This window comes from Bos indicus, chromosome 10, assembly GCF_029378745.1.
Source record: "Bos indicus isolate NIAB-ARS_2022 breed Sahiwal x Tharparkar chromosome 10, NIAB-ARS_B.indTharparkar_mat_pri_1.0, whole genome shotgun sequence".
NCBI lineage: Eukaryota > Metazoa > Chordata > Mammalia > Artiodactyla > Bovidae > Bos > Bos indicus.
In genome coordinates, this window is record NC_091769.1 from 82,309,431 (window position 1) to 82,329,479 (window position 20,049).

The 20,049-nt window shown below is 42.1% G+C and overlaps 1 long non-coding RNA gene across 1 annotated transcript; it reads left to right on the forward strand.

Annotated features, from left to right (window-relative positions):
* Positions 1-6,764: 6,764 nt before the first annotated feature.
* LOC139185361 (uncharacterized) lies at positions 6,765-14,026 on the forward strand. Its single transcript, XR_011568983.1, has 3 exons — positions 6,765-6,883; positions 10,989-11,134; positions 13,271-14,026. It is a non-coding gene; the product is annotated as an uncharacterized lncRNA (long non-coding RNA).
* Positions 14,027-20,049: the final 6,023 nt, after the last annotated feature.

Sequence of the window (20,049 nt, forward strand, 5' to 3'; positions counted from 1 at the left end):
TTATTTTCTATAGGGATTTAGAGCATGTACACAATTTAAATAAAAGTCGTTTTTTTTTTTTAATTTGGAAAGTCATTATGATTGACATTTTCCTAGTGGTTATGCCAACAATTGTGATGCCCCCCAAAGGATTATTTTCCACCTCCTTTACATCTATCTTCCTGACAAACAATGAAGAGTATCTGACAACACTGAGGACCAGATAGTACGATGGAGTTACATACAGAAGTATTTAAGTTGCTTGAAGTAAACTATACATTCAACAAAAGAAAATAATACAGATGACTATATACATATATATGTAATTCACCCCCCACCCCCCCACCCCCGCCCCACAACAATATGGCCCTTCAATTCAAGCCAACTACTTCATCTGGTGCTCAACCAAAGAAACAGCCATGACCATCTGTTCCAACTCTGGGGGAAAACTGGCTGAGTTGAACTTAACTGTGAGTTGGCACAAAATACATAAAACCAAATAATCTGTACTATGTGGGTGATCTAAGAGATTTCTAATGGCAATTTTTTATTGATACAGTTTTTGCCCCAGGCACTGACTCTTAGAACCCAAACTCAAAGCTTGGTACCACACCACTGCCACACACTCTTTTGTGTCATTTCAAGTTGTCAGACCGTAAGCATGTATGAAAAGTAATCCCAACCATGCCCAGTATTACTCTGATGTTAATTCAGAGACTGCTTAGGCAGGCTCAGAACTGTGAAGACATCTGCATTACCATGTTCCCGCCAGGAAATTCCTTCTCTCAATACTGGCGTTTGTGATATTTTAAATTACTTATTTAAAAAATACTTAGAGAGTATCTACCATCTGCTAGGCCCTTGGTTCAGCTCTAGGGATATAGGAGTGAGTAAAACAGGCTCAGCTTCTGGTCTCATAGAGTTCACATTTGAGGAGGGGAACCAGATACATTGATCAATGAATCACACCAATTCATTCATTCATTCGTTCAATAAACATGAATTAAGAGTCAACTATGTGCCAGGGATACTAGAGTCAACAAAACAGACCCAAACCTCTCCTTCAGGGGGTTTGTGTTGAATCAGGGAAGACAGAAAATAAATAAGAAAAAAATAGGTAAACTATATGGTATGATAGATATTGAGAAAGCCTGAGGAGGAAAAAAAAAAAACAAAGAAGGGGGATTTTAAATGTTGGAGGAGTGGTGAATTTCAGAAAGAGTGGCTGAAAGGTCCCCCAGAGAAGGTGACTTTGAGTAAAAGCCTGAACGAAGTGATAGTCCCAGCCTTACAGGTATATAGGAAGAAGAATATTTCAGGCAGAGGAGAGAGTCCGTGGAAAAGCATGTGTGAGTGGTGTGGGGAGAAATTTAGCAGTCTAGACTGGTCTGGTCTGAAGGGATAGATAGTGATTCTCCAGTGTCAGAGCTAGGACACTGAAGGCAAGGGACACAGGGGTAATCTTTGCTGTGGGCCGTCAACTGCTGCGGAACTTACCACTCCAAACCTGTTTGGTTTTCTATGAACTCTACAAGGGTGTGAGTCTGTGTTCTCTTCACCTACAAACCCGCCTCCAGGATGGAATGTACTCTCAATTGTAGTTGTTTCCTGCTAAGATGATGAATGTGCCCCGCTTTCATCAGATGCCTCCAGCTGATCATCTTTCAAACAATGGATGCATTCACAGGTGGCTGGCCAGGGCCAGGGAAGCGGCCTCTAGCCATAAAAGAGATAAAGTAGGGTGACCACATTCTAGAATTATTAAAGCCTTCATCTTGGTCTTATTAGAAAGTATTCTCATCAGTTAAGCAAACAAGGCTTAGAGGAAGCTGAAATTGTCAGCTGGGAGATTCTTTCTTGAAGTAGGACATTCATTCTCCTGTTTGTCTGTATAGTACATATGTGTTCCTCTCAACTGGTTTTGTACATTTTCATCTCTGCCAAAATTATATTCACAGAGAGCTTCTGAAATACCCTAATTATAATAAGGAAAAAAAGAAGGAAATAAAATGGTTCTGTTCCACTCCTCACTAGAAAGTTAATTCTATAAGTCTAATAGTAATTCTCTCTCCTAATCACCAACTGGTCTGGAGTTTAGCAGAGAAGAACAGGAACAAAATGTGGCCCAATTGAAAGATAATGAATGAAAAAGAAAATTAAAATACTTAACCCTTATCAATCATTTTGAATGTGCATCATCCCAGGAGGTAGGTATAATTATTATGTATGACTTACCTACAAAACACAGAAGTTTAGAATAATGAAGTAATTAGCTAGAAAGTCACCACTGGAGCTCAAAGCCAGCATTCTCACCCAGGAAGTCTGACTCCTTATTCCACACTCTTAATCTCTACTGTATTGCCCTTCTAAAATGAGCAAAGAATAAGAGAGAAGAAAAATAGTGACAAGAAAAGGGAGAGTTGAATAACAGAAGATGAGGAAAGGAAGAAGGGACTCAAGCAGTTTCCACATTCTGGAAAATGAGTAGAATTAACACTGCCCTTGAAACAGAACTATTTCCCTAAACACTCATTCCACGGTTTCCAAAAGGTCACAGCATTGTCTGCTTTCTTTTTCTAATTTTTGCACCATGCTGTGAAGGCAATGGCAACCCACTCCAGTACTCTTGCCTGGAAAATCCCATGGATGGAGGAGCATGGTGGGCTGAAGTCCATGGGGTCGTGAAGAGTCGGACACCACTGAGAGACTTCACTTTCACTTTTCACTTTCATGCATTGGAGAAGGAAATGGCAACCCACTCCAGTGTTCTTGCATGGAGAATTTCAGGGACGGGGGAGCCTGGTTGGGGTCACACAGAGTCTATGGGGTCACACAGAGTTGGACACGACTGAAGCGACTTAGCAGCAGCAGCAGCATGCTATGCTTAGTCAATCAGTTGTGTCCGACTCTTTGCAACCCCATGAACTGTAGCCCGCCAGGATCCTCTGTCCATGGGGATTCTCCAGGCAAGAATACTGAAGTGGGTTGCCATGCCTTCCTCCAGGGGATCTTCCCAACCCAGGGATTCAACTCAGGTCTCCTGCATTGTGGCAGATTCTTTACCAGCTGAGCCACCAGGGAAGCCCAATCTTTGCACAGTGCTTAGAATGATGCTATCTTAACAGCAAGTGTTCAGTAGACCCTATTGACTAACTAATGGTTTTGCACAAGAAACACTGAAGGGACTCTTAGGCAAGCAGATACATTGCGAAATCTATAGCAGTGAGATCTCGTGGATGATGTGTTTTCCATTGTTTTCTATCTGTCTAATATGAGAAGGTCACAAGAGTCAACCCTCAGTGGAAGGGGCACCCATGAAACAGTCTGCTGGAATGGTCTTACAGTGACTCTCCATCACAAGTTCCACCACAGCTCCTGGGGGTTTCGTGAGTAGCCTGAGCCCTATTTGCATCCCCACTGCCAGCGAATGAGTCTAGAGTAGGCAGGCCTGGGCCAGTTTTAACCAATGAGTCACTAATGGGTTTTCTCGGCACTTCTGGAAAATATGCTTCCTTACCTTTAAGAAAGAGCATAGGCTTCTGGCTGAATCCTTAGACTTCATGACTCTTCCAACATGGCCCAAGACAGCTCTCCAAACAACAAAGCGTAGGTGCAGCCACACCAAATTCACCTAATCTCGTACCCAAGTTATGCGACCAAACAAAGCCTTGCTTTAGAAATCAACACTGAAGGGTCCAGAATCCAGATACGGTTTCAGAATTGAAGAACTAGGCACCAATTCCAGAAAAGATCAGAACCCGAGGGGGTCTCAGAATCAAGCCAAGAACAAGATCACCCTGAAGAGAAGATGCAAAGCAGAAAAGACATATGACACCCTGCTAGCTACTCTTCCTCCCAATCACTTACCTTCATTTACGGACAAATCTTATCCAGAGAACAACTCATTAAAGGAATTGAGGCTCCAGATCTGAGGACAAATTTGGTTTCAAAAATACAGATCTAGATTCTGAGTCCAAAAAAAAGGAGAAACTGATGAAGCCTTGGAAAAAAGCCAAAATCAGAGACAAGATCTCAGATATGAGAGAGTTCGAAATGTAGAAACTACACGAAATGGCACAAATCTTACTGGCAATTGTCTTTTTCCCCTGGAATCAGATCAAAGTAAACAGAGAGACAAATTCAGCGTATTTGATATCATCAGCCTGGGCTCCAAACCTCTCTCAGTCTTCCTGGGAACATATCCTCTACATATACCTTCAGCTCCTCTGCAACTGAGTCTTTTGGAGATGATAAACATGACTTTAGGAGCCAGAGATAGATATAAGCACCACACAGCCCTAGTGACCGAGTCTGGATCGAGTTCAGTAGATCTTGAGGACAATTAAAATGAACTTATTAATATATATTTTTAAACAAGAACAAAAAGAAAATGAAAGGGCCATATGAAGTTAGCAGGTTTGGAAAATTAGGCAATTCGCCCAATAACACCGAAAACTCTCTAAGAACTGGGAAACTTACTTTAGAATGAAGTCAGCACTGGGAACAGGAGAGCACAGCAATGGAAAGAGCTACTGGATTCCCTGAATCCTGAACCCTGCCCCCACCTCTGATTTCCTGTACTCAGGCCAGAAAGCTTCTTTACCATCGGAGCTAATTTGAAGTTGAGTTGGGTTTTCTGTTATTTATATTTTAAGTTATCCTACTTATATAGTATGATAAACATAAAAAAATGGTGACTATGCATGGCCTCATGGCCTGATGTCACTCCCAGCATAGTTTATCTGTTCAAGCTAGTCTTCCTTTTCCATAGTTATGACAGTCGGCTCATCTGACAAGTGCAGCCTTTCTCCTAATATGGTGGCCTGCCTGGAAAATCCCATCCTCCCCCATCCATACATCCACTGTCCAGCTGATGGATCAATAGATTTGTTGCAAGCATTTATCAAGGCACTTTGCTAAGTATTGTTAGGCTACCAAAAGAAAAAAATCAAGCGCTCTCTGCTCTCAAAGACCTTAGAGTCCAAAAAGGGAGAAAAATTATGTATATAATTAACCATAGCAAAATGTGTAAAATTTTTAGGTGTCACTAAAATGCAGATAAAGTGCCCCAGCCAATCAACATAAGGAAAAGACTGTTTTCCACTAGGGGATTAGGGCCATTTTTATGAAGATGGATTCAAAAAATTTTTAAGTATAGCTGATTAACAATGTTGTATTAATTTATGCTGTACAGCAAAATCATTCAATTATAAATATATGCTTTTTCATACTCTATTGTGGTTTATTACGGGATATTGAATATAGTTCCTTGTGGTATATAGTAGGACCTTGTTGATGATGGATTTGGAGATAGACCTTGGATGATACAGAAACGATGCAAAGAAAAGAAGCATTCCTGGCAGAGAACAGCAAGAGGCAAAGGCCCGAAAGAAAATCACAGAGAACAGAGAGGGAACAGTTGGCTGGAAAATAGAGTTGGAATTTGAAAGGGTCGTTGAGACCAGATGGTGAAGGGCTGTGATTCCAGGTCCAGGTATTATTCTGTGAGTAGGAGGGTGGGAACTGAATCAGGTATGAGCTGGGCAATAGAGTGTGGTTTTAAAACAAAGAAAGAATATTCAAGGCAGGGTATAGCAGGAACAGAGAGCAGAACCTAGGTGGAGTGGTCTTTCTGTGTAAATGGAAAGACACTAACAGTTCTCAGTTTATTTGAGCACACAGTGATTCAAATCAGGCAACACCAAACCACAGGTGTTAGGAGCACTGGAGAGGTTCTTACAGAAAGGACATGGAAGCAAAGCAAGGAACTTATTTGCTAGGTTATAGCTTAAGCAGGTGCCTTATAGGTGTCTGTTTGTGACTGTCCTTAAATTTCATTTTCTAGGCTGGGAGTGCATGGACTCTGGTTTAGATTTTGGTTTTCTTATATAGGCTGCCAAGGTGTTAGAGCCACTTTAATCTAATGGTCTCTTTGCTTAATTACTTTAACACCTGAAACATCCAGGAAATTCTCTTCTGTAATCACGAGCCAGGCTGGAGAATATAGGAGACCCTACTTGTGAGATGGGGTCAAGAGGGAGGGATAGTTTCCAGAGTCTAGAGGTGTCATGCCAGGCTTTTCTGGCAGCTCAGCTGGTAAAGAATCTGCCTGCAATGTGGGAGACCTGGGCTCGATCCCTGGGTTGGGAAGATCCCCTGCAGGAGGGCATGGCAACCCAGGATTCTTGCCTGGAGAATCCCCATGGACAGAGGAGCCTGGAGGGCTGCAGTTGATGTGGTCGCAAAGAGTCAGACATGACTGAGCACACAGGGGTGTCATGCTAGCCCTGCATTGGTCAGGCCCAGTTAGCACACTTAGGAGCAGTGAGATGAGGAAACTCTGGATCAGAACCATACAAACCAACAGGAAACAGGTGAGTGCTGCACAGGTCCAGAGGCCAGAGAGGGAAGCACCTGAGCAGAGAAGTCAAGATACAGAAGTAGTACACCCCTGGGCAGGACAGAAGAAAGGCAATTCAGAAGCTGATTGGTTAGGAGTGTGGGATTAACAGATGCACGGTATCATATATAAAATAGATAACAAGGATTTACCATCTAGCACAGGGAACTATGGTCAATATCTTCTAATAAACTATAATGGAAAAAATTGAAAAAAGAATATAGATACATACATATATGTATATGTATAACCAAATCACTTTGCTGTACAAAACTGAAACTAACATTGTAAGTAACTATAATTCAGCAAAAAGAAGAGGAAGAGGGAGGAGGGGACGGGAGAGGAGGAGGAGAAGAAACAGCAGGTGCTGAATGAGCAAAAGTATCAAAGACCCAAATACTGGGTTTGGGCAGAGAGTCGAGAGCATAGACCAGGAATCAGGATGACAGCTCTGTTGTGGAGACAAAATGAAGATGGCACAGGCTTCAGAGTAAGCAGATCCAGGTTTGTATCCAAACGCCTCTTTATCTGCTGTGTAAACTTGGGTGAGCCACTTAACGTCTCTGAGCCTCCATTTCCTTGACTAAAAAGGAACGTAATAATGCCTATCTCACAGAGTTGTTATAACAAGTATAAATAATTCAGGGAAAGTGCCTGGCACTCGGAGCTCTCAACAAATGAGAACCGTTATTATTATCAACATCATCCTCATGATTTGTATTGAACCGTAGAGATTTCTTCGGCTCAGGGTGAGACGATAAAGCACGTGAGAGGAGGGTTTGCCAAGAACAGAGGAGCCAGGAGGGGGAGCTGGGCCTCCCCAGAGCAGATCCCAGATGACTCCTCTCACGTAGATCCTGGCCATTTATAATCGCCGGTGAGCTCATCTGTTCTCGTGTTCTGTGATGCTACCTGCATCGTCACCATTTCCTCCAGCAAAAATAAAAGAACCTAAGATTTCCACCAAAAGAGCCATCCAGCTTGTGCTCTGTGGCCGGCATATCTATTCATCTTTTCTGCGGGGTGAGCTCTCATTGATATCCAAGGATACCACCTGCTCAGGGGTTCTGACAACCGTCTCTATGGTTTCTGGTCAGATCTCATTAGCTAAGTGAGGTGGAGCCCAGCAAGGTTAATAGGTTAATGTTGGCAGAGGAGGTTGAGAGGGGAAGAGGGGAGACACAGGTGGTTACAATAGATGATTTTCAAGATGGAAAGACATGCTGACCCAGCCTGGTGTCAGGGCATGCTTACTGGGGTAGAAATCCAAGGTCACAACCTTCTGCAGCCTCTGAGAAGTCCATGAGGGAGTATTTATCCGGAGGAGGACATTCACCACGGTGATCCTGCGTTGTTTCCAGCTGATGCGGTTTTCCTTATTTACTGAGCTCACTTAACTCTTAGTGTCCAATTTAATAACAACCAACATTTATTAAACCCTTACTTACTTCGTGCCAGACACTGGGCACTTTACATGCTGGCCCATTTAAGCCTCACTGCACCCCCTATGAAATTGGTAATATTGTTTGCTCCACTTTATAGATTAATAGAAGCTCAGAGAAGTTCATCAACTTGTCCAAGGTCACACAGCTAGTAAAACTCTGAGCCAGGGTGATAATTCAGGTTTTGCTGATTCCAGCTCTCCGGCTCTGAACTAGAGTGGTAACCAGTGCCTCTTGCATTTTAGTATGCATATGAATCACATTGTTGTTTAGTTGCTAGATCTCTTTCGTGACTCTATGGACTGTAGCCCACCAGGCTCCTCTCTCCATGGGATTCTCCAGGCAAGAATATTGGAGTGAATTGCCGTTTCCTACTCCAGGGGATGGTTCCTACCCAGGAAGCAAACCCATGACTCCAGCATTGGCAGGTGGATTCTTTATCGCTGAGCCACCAGGGAAATCATATGAATCATGGGGGATTTGTAAAAATAAGGATTTTGACTCAGCAGATCTGCTCTGAGAGGCTACATTTATAACCAGCTCCCAGGCTGTGTGTGTGCTGTTGGTGCACAGATCAAACTTTGAGCAGCAAGGAACTTACTTGATAGATCTGATTTACAATGGTGGGTCAGTCTCTCTTCTGAGGAGTTAGGATTTTTGTCTTGGATAAGAAACTTTTATGCCATCTACAGAGTATATATTTGCTTTCCATGCTGAGTAACAAGTTATCACAAATGTAACCCCTTTAAACAACTCCCATTTATTATCTTATGGTGTTGGTGGGTCAGGCATCTTGGAAGAACATCACTTGTCTCAGATTCTATCCAGGCTGAATCAAGTTATCATCTGGGCTGTGTTCTCATCTGGAGCTAGGGGTTGCACTAGCTCATACAGGTGGTCACAGAATTCAGGGTCCTGCAGCTAGAGGACTGAGATCCCTGTGACCTGGTTGGCTATCACCAGGGGCCCACTCTCAGCTATTCTGGAAACGCTGCATTTCTTGTCACCTGGCTCTTCCATCTTCAAAGCCATCTATGGAGAATCTCCCTTTCCCGTACTTTAAATCTCCGAGACTTTTTCTGCCTCTGATTTCTAGTTGCAAATTTAGGTCAAGATCACCCAGATAATCTCCCTATCTGAAGGTCAACCAATTTGGGACCTTAATAACACCTTCAAAATTTCTTCACAGCAGCACCTAGGTTAGTGTTTGACTCAACAACTACGAGAAATCTTGAGGATACCAGGGGCCAGAAATCCTGGGGGACATCTTAGAATTCTGCCTGTAACAAAGGGTTTTGGTTTTTCTGGTTGAGCTGTGTGTTGACTGATCAATGATTTTGAGAGTCATGGAAACTGAGACTATATAAATTGTCTCATTTCTGCTTTCATTTCTGCTCATTTGACGTAAGCCTCTCTTTTACAATTAAAATTTACCAACCAGGGTTTCAGAATAGAAAGGAACTGTCTTGTGGGGAGATTCCAGCAAATTGAGCTAAGCCCTTTTTGTTATTTGTTGTATAAACTGAAAGTGTAAAACAGCAACTGATCATTTGGAGTTTTTCACTGACTCACAACCAGTGTCCAGGAATAAGTCCCCACATAGAGTGATGTTTACTTGAAGGCAGCAGCTTCTACTCCAAGTGCTCTGTAGATGACATGAGTTAATTAAACATTGTGCTGTGTGCTTAGTCACTCAGTCGTGCCCAACTCTTTGCAACCCCATAGACTGTAGCCTGCCAGGCTCTCTATCCCTGGGGATTCTCCAGGCAAGAATCCTGGAGTGGGTTGCCATGCCCTCGTCCAGGGGATCTTCCCAATCAAGGAATCAAACCCAGGTATTCCACGTTGCAGGCAGATTCTTTACTGTCTGAACCCTCAGGGAAGCCCATTTTAACATTAGTGCCTGCATTCTAAAGAAGGGTTTGCACTATCCTGACTTCAGGACTCAAGTGCATCTTTTCTGAGTTCTATCCTGTTTCCCTCCCAATGGCGCTGTCCTATGGTTGCTGCTGCTGCTCTTAAAGTGTTAACCCAGCATTGTTCTCCTTACTCGAAGAAAAGTCAAAGTAAAAAGTGGGGGGGAAATCTGCTAGAAACCTGCAGTGGGAAGGTAATTCCCAGGGGTTTTCTGTAAAGGGAAGAGTTCCCTCACCAAGCAAAGCAGAGAGGGGAGAGACAGGCACACTCTGCAGATGTTAGATTTGGTACCTCCAAAGCTATAGCAAGATCATTATGTGGGAAATACTGCAATTTTCTTAGCCCACTCATAGCATCAAGCGCAGCAAGGGAATGGCTCTGGGAAAATCCCAGTGTCCATGGCAACCTCGGGGTGAGGAGGGGAAATTAGTAGTGGTGTTTCTTCCTCCAGAGCTTGAAAGCACGGTTGAGGTGACTGCTTTTAACTATATTTTTGCCAGCATATAACACAGCCTGCTTTGCATTTTTGGTCTCACGGCACCGTTTTTGAGATACGAATCTTAAAAGCAGGGCATTTCTGCTGTGCCTGCTGCGACCTGCTTTATCACTCTCCTATTTCAGCATCAAGAAAATGATGCTGTCATTCCAGCTAGGAGGTATTTTGATTGTTCCAGACAGAAAGCTGGCTGATCACATTAAGAGTGAAAGAAAGAGAGAGGAGGAGAGAGAGCGTGTGTGTGTACTTTTACGGTGTATATGTGTCTCCTTTCTGGGGCTGAGAAGGAAATGACCTCATCTCAGCAATGGATAAACACATTTTGGTGGTAACTGATTCCCAAGTTGAGACCTTCTATGAGGTCTTTGAGCACTGTGGCCATTTGCTAACAGACAAGGAGGATTCCTCACTAAAGTTATCATTAGCAGAGTCCTCTGCCACTGGCTTCTAAATAGAAGCATAAACGTAGGGCAGTAAAATAGAGACTAGGAATAAAATAAGAGAGTTGAAATAAACAATCTCTAAGGGCCCCTTTGATTTAAAGAAAATTCCAAGTTGGACATTGGCAGACCTAGAAATGATGATAAATGCCCAAAAAGGGAGAGTATAAATTTAGAAAGGTAGTGGAAATCTCCTCAACTGATAAATGAATTTTGTGTGTGTGTGTGTGTGTGTGTGTGTGTGTGTGTGCACACCTGCACGCACATATGCAAGCTTTCTTCAACTTACAGGTGAATTTTTTTTTTAATTTCAGAATGATGGCTTAGTTGATGGCAGAGTGGAAAGGACTCACAGACCAGCCAGAAGCCCCGGAGCAAGGCAGACATTCCCAGAAGGACTTGGCAGAAAGAGTCAGACTGAGAAGCTGGCTGGCCGGTAATGCCAGGAAGGGGAAGAGATGTGAGTGGAGCACAACCATGTAGAGGAGAGGTCTGGGCAGCCTGAAACCCAAGCTAGCTGCTGTGGATGGTGGGCTCATGGGAACAGATTCCTGCAGAGTGCAGTTGAGAGGAGGGATTTGGGAGGACAGACAGGAGCAGGAGCCCAGCACCCAATCTGGAACAGATGGATAGAACAAACATCCCTGAAAAGGGACCCAGATTCAGGCTGCTAGGGACTTGATCTCTAGGCAACAGACTAGGATGAAGGAAAAGGTTTGTGTAGGCCCCACAGCAGGGCTGATTTGATGCCCTCCTCTAGAGAAGCCAGCTTGGGGCTCCTTAAACTCCCCCAGATCCGAGAGATACTCTGGGGTCTCAGCTGGGCTAATTGGCAAATCATAGAATTAGGTGTGCGGTTTCAATAAGTTTAAGATGTGGTTCCTGTCCTCAGGGGTTTATAATCTATTTGGGAAGATAAGGTCAGCACATATGAGACAGAGAAAAGGATGTCTGGGTGTTTATTAAATGTGTTACATACCAAGTTGCAGGTGTTACAATAAAAGGAAAAATTACTATGACCAGAAAGGTCAAGGAAGGTTTCATAGAGACTGGTGCGCCTTAGGGGATGGTTTGAAGTTTTTAAGCAAAGAGGAACAGATTCTGGGCATTGGGAATAGGAGATGTTCATGGAGGTGCAGAGAGGAGAGTAAGAAATGTCACGAGATACCTTCTGCATCCTGTTCTGACAGGTAAGCATAATTAAGCCTCTCATTCCTGCAAAGGCAGCCATTAGTGGAATAGCTGATGGATGAGTACTTGGAAAGCAGAAGATAAAGAGATGAAGTGGAGTTTGCTCAATAAGAGAACAGGATGAGAATGAAGGTGGACATTCCAGGCTCTGTGTTTGTGGCCAAGAGTCTGTTTCAGTCTCTTAATCAATCCAGCCTTGACTTGCAACAGTGCCCATGCAAGCCTGCAGGGCATTTCCCTACATGCTTCCTGCCTGGGCTACCCGCCCTTATCATTTTGATTCCTGGTTTCCTTTCCATTTATTTAATGACTGCGATGAAGTCAAATTTTCCTATTAATTAAAACCCTTGGGATCTTAGAGCCTTAGTCAACATTTTCCCCCACTAGCTGACATAATGAGACACATTGTGTTCCAAGAGCTCTGGATCTCATCGCTGACAGAACAGGTCACCTGTTTAGCATCGTCAGGATGAGAGTCATCATCAAGATGACTGCTCTATATCGAGGGGGGTGAGTCAACTCAGCATATTTGTCTATCTTCATGGCTTTTACTGTAAAAAGAAAAAAAAAATTGAGTTTCAACGTATTTCTTTAACACTGACAGTTGCCTTTCCCAGTCTGCTGCTGCTTAAGAAATTCGTAATTGTTAATGTCAGATCCCAGGATACTGGCCTAGCCTATATTGCTGAGAAAGGAACTGGTGGCAGAGAATCTTGGCTCTCAGCTGCCGTTTGACTCTGTGGGAGCAGCAAGAAATAAGAGCTGGGGCAATTCCTTTCCATTAGCAGCTGCTTAAGCAGACTTGACATTTGGGCTGGATCAGTATTTCAACTCACCCCAATGTAGACACTTTTCCACCTTAAGCATGTAATGTACATACCACACCACTGAGCAGGCTTTTCCTGTGGGCTTGTAGCAAGAAAAAGCTGGATACCCTACAAAGTTGGACTGGGTGACCTGTGTAAGGTACTGGTGGTTGTGGGAGGTCATGATAGTGATGGACACTTGTTTAGCAATTTATAGCAGATTGTTTTAAACCTGATTTAATCCTCTCAACAAGTCTGAAAGAAAGAGGTTATTTAACTATGCATTCTACAGATCAGCAGAGAGACTTCCTTTCTTAAGCAACAGTGAGTTGATGTTCAGAAAGGAACCCAGTTTCTCTGAATCTCAACCCCACATCCTTCCTAGTCAACCAGAGGTTCGAGTCTACCATATGGCCATCAGTTGTGAGATATCACACAATAATTTGTCATTAACAGGAAATGAGATTTGATGTTGATACGTTTATTTATATTAAGGTAAAATTGGCATATAACATTCTACTAGCTTCAGGTGTAATGGTGATATATTTTAGAAGCATGAATCAGAGTAGATGATGTCTCTCTCACTTTTTCGTATTCAGATGTGCTTTAGGAGCAAGGAGAATGGGTCAAATTGCAGAAAGCTACCTGGGGAAACACACACATCAGTCTTATCTGTGCGACAGCACTGAAAGACCGTGGCTGGTGGAGAGAGTAATAGTTGTTATGATGGTAAGTTATTGCCCTCCTTCACTTCCCTGGAGAATGTTGGTTTTCACCAAGGTTTGAATCTAGGTTCTCCTATGAGAGTGTGTTGTTTATGTCTATGTCAGCCACCTTGAAAGCTCCAGAAGGCACAGGTGGAGAATCACTGGAGCTCATTGTGCAGCCTTTCCCACAGATCTGACTCTGACAGTACCCTACTCAGTTCCTTGGAGCCACTATTTATATTAAAGCTGGGTACCCATCCCTGATACGTACTAACGTAATGCTCATTTGCTTAGAGGAAAAAGGTGTATAACCAAACCTTAATTTTTATTTGTACGAAATGTTAAAACGACAATGTTCCAGTAATGGCAATACCATCACTTTGTCTGTAATGTAGGCTAGAGAAACACTGTTATGACATGAATACAATCGAAATATTTGTGAAGATCTGAGAACTTGCTGCAGCATCACTCCTGGCCACTCTGAAGACATTCAAAAGATGTACCACTTAGTGTGACTTAGTAGATACACTCAGAATATGTTTGGGAACCCCTTTCACACAAAATAGTGCCGTTGTGATTTCTACCTCTCCACCCGCCCTGGGACACTTGGCAATGCCTGGAGATATTTTTTATTGTCAGCTTTGGAGATACTGGCATCTAGAGATGTTGCTAAACATCTTACAAGATGCTTACATCTTAAAGCCCCTTCACAACGCAATATTATTCATCCCAAGATATCAACAGGTCTGAGGTTGAAACTCTACTCTGAAACTCTGCACTGACACTAAAAGGATAAGCACGCTGGTAGAAAATTCTATGTGATGCAGCTGAACAAATGCAGTTGGGTTCAATCACAGAAGGGGAGAAAAGAGTTGGTTACTAGAACGCGGCCATCTCTATGTCATTCACCTTTTGGGAGTCAGTTTTGCTCAAGCCTCTAGATTACAGGTGAAAAGTCACTTGCAGTATTTCCTGTGGGTTTCTGGGTGTCTTGTTTAGCAGTGGGCTGTTGATGATACTTGCTTTTTCCACTGCTACTGCCTGTTCCAAACAGTTGAAAGTTGAAAGTTGTTGCTTTCAACTCTTGCCTCTGCTGCCCACCTTCCAGGACCATTCCTCTTTCTCCCTCTCTGCAAACCCAGGCAAAACACTGCTTACATGTGCTTGCTGTGGGTCGCAAACTATTGCTGATGGTTCAGGGTTATTTGTACATTTCTTTTTTTTTTTTTATTTGTACATTTCTTAAGTCTTCCTCACCATAGAAGTTCCTCACTGACCATGATCTCACATAGGGTTTCACTGTCCCATCCAGCTGTCATTCCCTTGTGCCCTGTTCATCTCTTTAGGGTGCTTTACGCTGTCTCTGTTGACCAGCTATAAACTCACAGACCCTATTCCTTTTATATATGAAGTAATTTGGGCTTCTTAGTTTCACTCACTACTTCTCTTGCCCTGGGAGGGGTGGGAGTGGGATTACTCAAATAGGAACATCAAAGTATTTTCCTAGACAAATAACAGCAATCATAAAAAAGCCATATCCCATGGGCTGGATGATGACATTTTTCTGGAAGGCAGAAGTGTAAGTACTGTTTTACATAGAATTTTTTTTTTCTTCCACAGACTGGGGAAATTTTCTTCAACAGACTGGAGAGAAACAATGTGATGTAGTCATTAAGATCAGTGGGCACTGGAATTAGACAATCAGGAATTTGAATCTTGGCTCCACCATTTTTTGCCTGTGTGACTGTGGGCAAGTTACTTAACCTCTCAATCCTTTAGTTTCCTCACTATTCAGTCAGTCACTCAGTCAGTCATGGCCAATTCTTTGCAACCCCACGGACTGCAGCGTGCCAGGCCTCCCTGTCCATCACCAACTCCCAGAGCTTGTTCAAACTCATGTCCATGGAGTCAGTGACACCATCCAACCGTCTCATCCACTATTGTCTCCTTCTCCTCCTGCCTTCAATATTTCCCAGCATCAGGGTCTTTTCCAATAAGTCAGTTCTTCACATCAGGTGGCCAAAAGATTGGAGCTTCAGCATCAGTCCTTCCAATGAATATTCAGGACTGATTTCCTTTAGGATGGACTGATTGGATACCCTTGCAGTCCCAGGGACTCTAAAGAGTCTTCTCCACACCACAATTTAAAAGCATCAATTCTTCTTTATGGTCTAACTCTCACATCCATACATGACTACTGGAAAAACCTTAGCTTTGACTAGACAGACCTTTAATGTCTCTGCTTTTTAATATGCTGTCTAGGTTGGTCATAGCTTTTGTTCCAAGGAGCAAGCATCTTTTAATTTCATGGCTGCAGTCACCATCTGCTTTGATTTTGGAGTGCAAAAAAATAAAGTCTCTCACTGTTTCCATTGTTTCCCCATCTATTTGCCATGAAGTGATAGGACTGGATGCCATGGATGGTCTTCATTTTTTGAATGTTAAATTTTAAGCCAGCTTTTTCACTCTCTTCTTTCACTTTCATCAAGAGGCTTTTCAGTTCCTCTTCACTTTCAGCCATATGGTTGGTGTCATCTGCATATCTGAGGTTATTATCTGCATATCTGAGGTTATTGATATTTCTCCCAGCAATCTTGATTTCAGCTTGTGCTTCATCCAGCCCGGCATTTTGAATGATGTACTCTGCATATAAGTTAAATAAGCAGGGTGACAATATACAGCCTTGATGTACTCCTTTGCCAACTTGGAACCAGTCCGTTGTTCCATGTCCGGTTCTTCCTCAGTATTACAATGGGGGAAATAATAGTACCACCCTCATAGAGCAGTTGTGAGTATTAAAAATGTGATGCATGAGAAGTGCTTTAATTCAGTGGCAGACATGCAGAAACTGCTCAACAAATGGTGTGTATTGAAGAGTGGCGTATATAAGCAGACTGTCCGAGAAAGAGAGACAGTATGCAATAAACACATTCCTCTAGAGAGGGATGAGTGTACTAAGCTATAGGAGTTCGAAGAAAACAAAGGCTTCTTTCTGCCCTTAGAAAAGACCCCAGTCTCCTGGAAGAGACAAAGCAGTAAACAAACAACTCTAATGTGATGTGACAGAGCTCGAGCAGATGTCTGCTTATACTTGTCAAAGGATTTTTACTCAGCAGTGCCCCTGACACTGTTGCTGTTGGATGCATATTAGTTTCTATCCCACTAGAGAATCACAATGCCTAGTACATTCTCCTTGCAGTGAGAGGAAGATTAGTAGAGTGTCCCTGAGTATCTGGATTTGGTTGGTCCCGTTGCCAAAAACTACCACTTAAGGATCCAAGATGTGTCTTCCCTCTCTATGCGTAGACTCAGAGGGGCTTCAGATACTCAGATGCTTCACCTTGGAAGACTCGGGGCTCAGCAGCATCTTAGAAAGCACACAGGAGCCAGCTACCTGCCCCAAGCCTATAGGAGATTAATGACGCCATGTCTAAAAAGAGTGTAAATTATTAAGTAGAACATTAAATATGCCAGTTTTAAGTGACTGAATTCACTGAAGTCAGACTTTACCATTTTAAATTGTTATTATTGGGAATACATATCTTGAGTAAGCACATTTCCAAATAGCAGTGATGATAGAAATGCAACAAGCATTATTCTTCGTATGATTTCAAGACATTTCCATCCCATCATCTCCCTAACCTCCAAAATATACTACGGTCTACGATGAGTTACAGAAGCTCTCTGAGCTATTGTTTTGCTAACTAAAGTCAAGAAAACTTAGATTTTTAGAAAACATTTATAGAGTATTGGCAGTACCTTGAGTGTCACAAAACAAGAGAGGGTATCATTATTAAATAGCATAAAATTAAAGTTAATCAAATAGGGAAAAAATCAAAGTTGGACTGATTCCTCACAGCTAACCAGGATAAATTCTAAGTAGATATAATATCTAAATGTTTAAAATGAAACCATCTTGTCTTTTAGAAGAAGCTAAAAGCGAGTTATTCATCATCAAGTAGGGAAAGCTTTTCTCATTGTGGCTGTAAATCCAGAACCGTAAAAGAAAAGAAAAGATTATATGTTCAATTTCATAAAATGAAATTTTCAGCATAGAAAAACCCTAAGCAAAGTCGAAATGACAACTGGATGGAAATATTTCAAGCTCTATTACAGACCAAAGACTAATTTTCCTTGGCATATGAACTCAGACAAACTGGAAATGAAAAGATCAGCAGTGCAATAGAAAAATGGGCAAAGAATATGAACAGGCAAGGCCTGGAAGAGAAAGCACAAATGAAAGTGATTCATCCTCACTCACAATCAAAAAAAAATTGTAAAGTTTTAAAATTATACCGAGATATCAATTTTCAATGATCAAATTAGTGAAGACCCAAAAATCCGATACAAATCTCTGTGGATGAGGGTGCTCTGAAACAGGCACTTCCTACCCTGCTTGTGGGAGTATAAACTGGTACAACAGCTAGATAGAGCAACTGGCATTAACTCTACATTTACAAATTCATGCTTTAGATATTTGCCAAATGTGCAAAATGCAATATTATCCATTATAGCCATGTTTTAAAAGCAAAAAATTAGCTACCTAAATGCTTAACCATAGGCGTTAAATTAATCGTGGCACATTCATATGTATGTACTGTATAATTAGATACAATAGAACATCATGTAGTGAAAAAGGAGTGATGAAGCTCTTTGTTTGCTATATATTGGAGATGATTATAATATAATATAATCATCTCCAATATATAGTGTTAAGTGCAAAAGCAAGGCGTTAGGAATTCCTTGGTAGTCCACTTAGGACTCCTCTCTCTTCTGGCCAGGGGCCTGGGTTGGATCCCCTGGTTGAGGAACTAAGATCCTACAAGCTGAACGATGCAGCAAAAAAAAAAAAGCAAAGTACAGAAGGGTGTGTGTAACGTGTTATGCTTTGTGTGCAAAAAGAGAGCATATATGTATATGTGCATATATATGTATGTATGTATTTTCCTTAAATATACATAAAATATGTCTGTATAGCCGGAGTCATCACTGTATATTCTTTTGTTTTGGATATTCAACTATATGAAGTATCGTCTATCAAAGCTTTAAAAAATGAAATGAATAATAAGCCAAGAATGTATAAATAAGTCAATTAATACATTAAATAAAGTAAATTTAATAAATGCATTGAATGGCTGAGTTTCCAAACCCATGTATGTTTGTCTGCTCAATCTCTGTTCCTCCTCTCTGATCTTTAACATAACCCAGTTTTAGTCAGGCATCCGCCCCTCCCAACATACCCTTTGTGTCTCAGTCCATATCTGGGACTGTCTGGTCTAAGGGTAATTCCATTCCCATGGCAGTACTTGGTCCAGGAACCACGGCCAAAGTCAGTGTGTGGCATTGCCCTGAGAACAGGAATTGACTCAAGAATGCTAGAGGCTCCTGGAAAAGAAGTTTCCTTGCTCTTAGGTGAACTTCACCCAAGTTCATGACATTTCTATGTGAAACCAGTAACCGCTACAGCCATTTCACATCTGTGAAGGAAGTGGTCCAAGGTCAAAGCCAACACATACAGGAGGTCATCTCAGGGTACTGTAGGAAAATAGATCCCTAGAGACACTAATTAAACTGTCTCTGAAGCTTGTGCCACCCCCTGGAGTTGCAGTTGTCTGAAGCGACACTTTTCCTTATTGTTTAGGTGAATGCGAGTTGAATTTTCTGTTACTCAGAGCCATAGGCTAATACCCAGATTGCACAGAGGAGTATGTTTCCAAGAATCGAAGTGAAACACATGGGTAAGTCAGAAGGAAAAACAAATGCCTTCTGAAGTTTCTCAGACTTAGCAAACTGCCAAGGCACATGGCGTGTGTTGACATAAAAACTTTCCAAATCAGGCTCTGAACTCCAATTAGAATATGATGCAGAAATAATTGGGAGGAGGAGGTGAAGACACTGAGGAGGAACATACCAAACTTTACAGTGGCTGTGACCCAGGAAGGGGTCACAAAGTTTCATCTCCTTTCTGCACATTGTCTCAGATTAAAAAGGAGAATGTATTACTTTCATGGTGAAAAATGACATACCAGCCCCAAAGGCCATGTGAAAGCAGAATGGTAGAGAGGCTGGGCCAAGCAAACCCCCAGTAAGTCAATGTCAGGTTTTCAAAATACAAGCCTGAAGGCTAAAAAATAAATAACTGCTTATAAAACGCTCTTCATAAATTAGGAAGTTTAAGAATTTCTTGTAAACCTGAGGTTGTTAGGAGTGAGAGATTTAAAATAAAATGGAAAAAGGAAATTTAGATTACAGCTGTAATTTTGAAGCAGAGTTCATTTTTTCTGTTCTTGAGACTGATTTTTACAAATACTTCTGAGATGTCATATTTCTGAACACCCCTCATATAGAGTTTGTTTTCATTTTCTGGTAATCCCCACAAGCTGAGGGTCATTACAGGATTGAGACTGGGAGGCTTTAGGATCTTCTGGGCCAAGGAGAATTCTGGAGGTAGATAACAAGATTTTTTTTTTTTTCTGTATTAAACCATTGGCCACCTTTGAAAAGAAGAAGGAAGATGAGATCTCCATAAAGGACCCTTGAGTCTAGGGTAATCAGGAAAGTCAGAGAAAACCAGGAAAAGATAGCAATGATCCAGAAGCAAAAGGACTTCCTAAGATAGGGACTGCAAGGTGCCTGTTGGACGCTGTAACTAGGGCATGAGTAGTGATGAG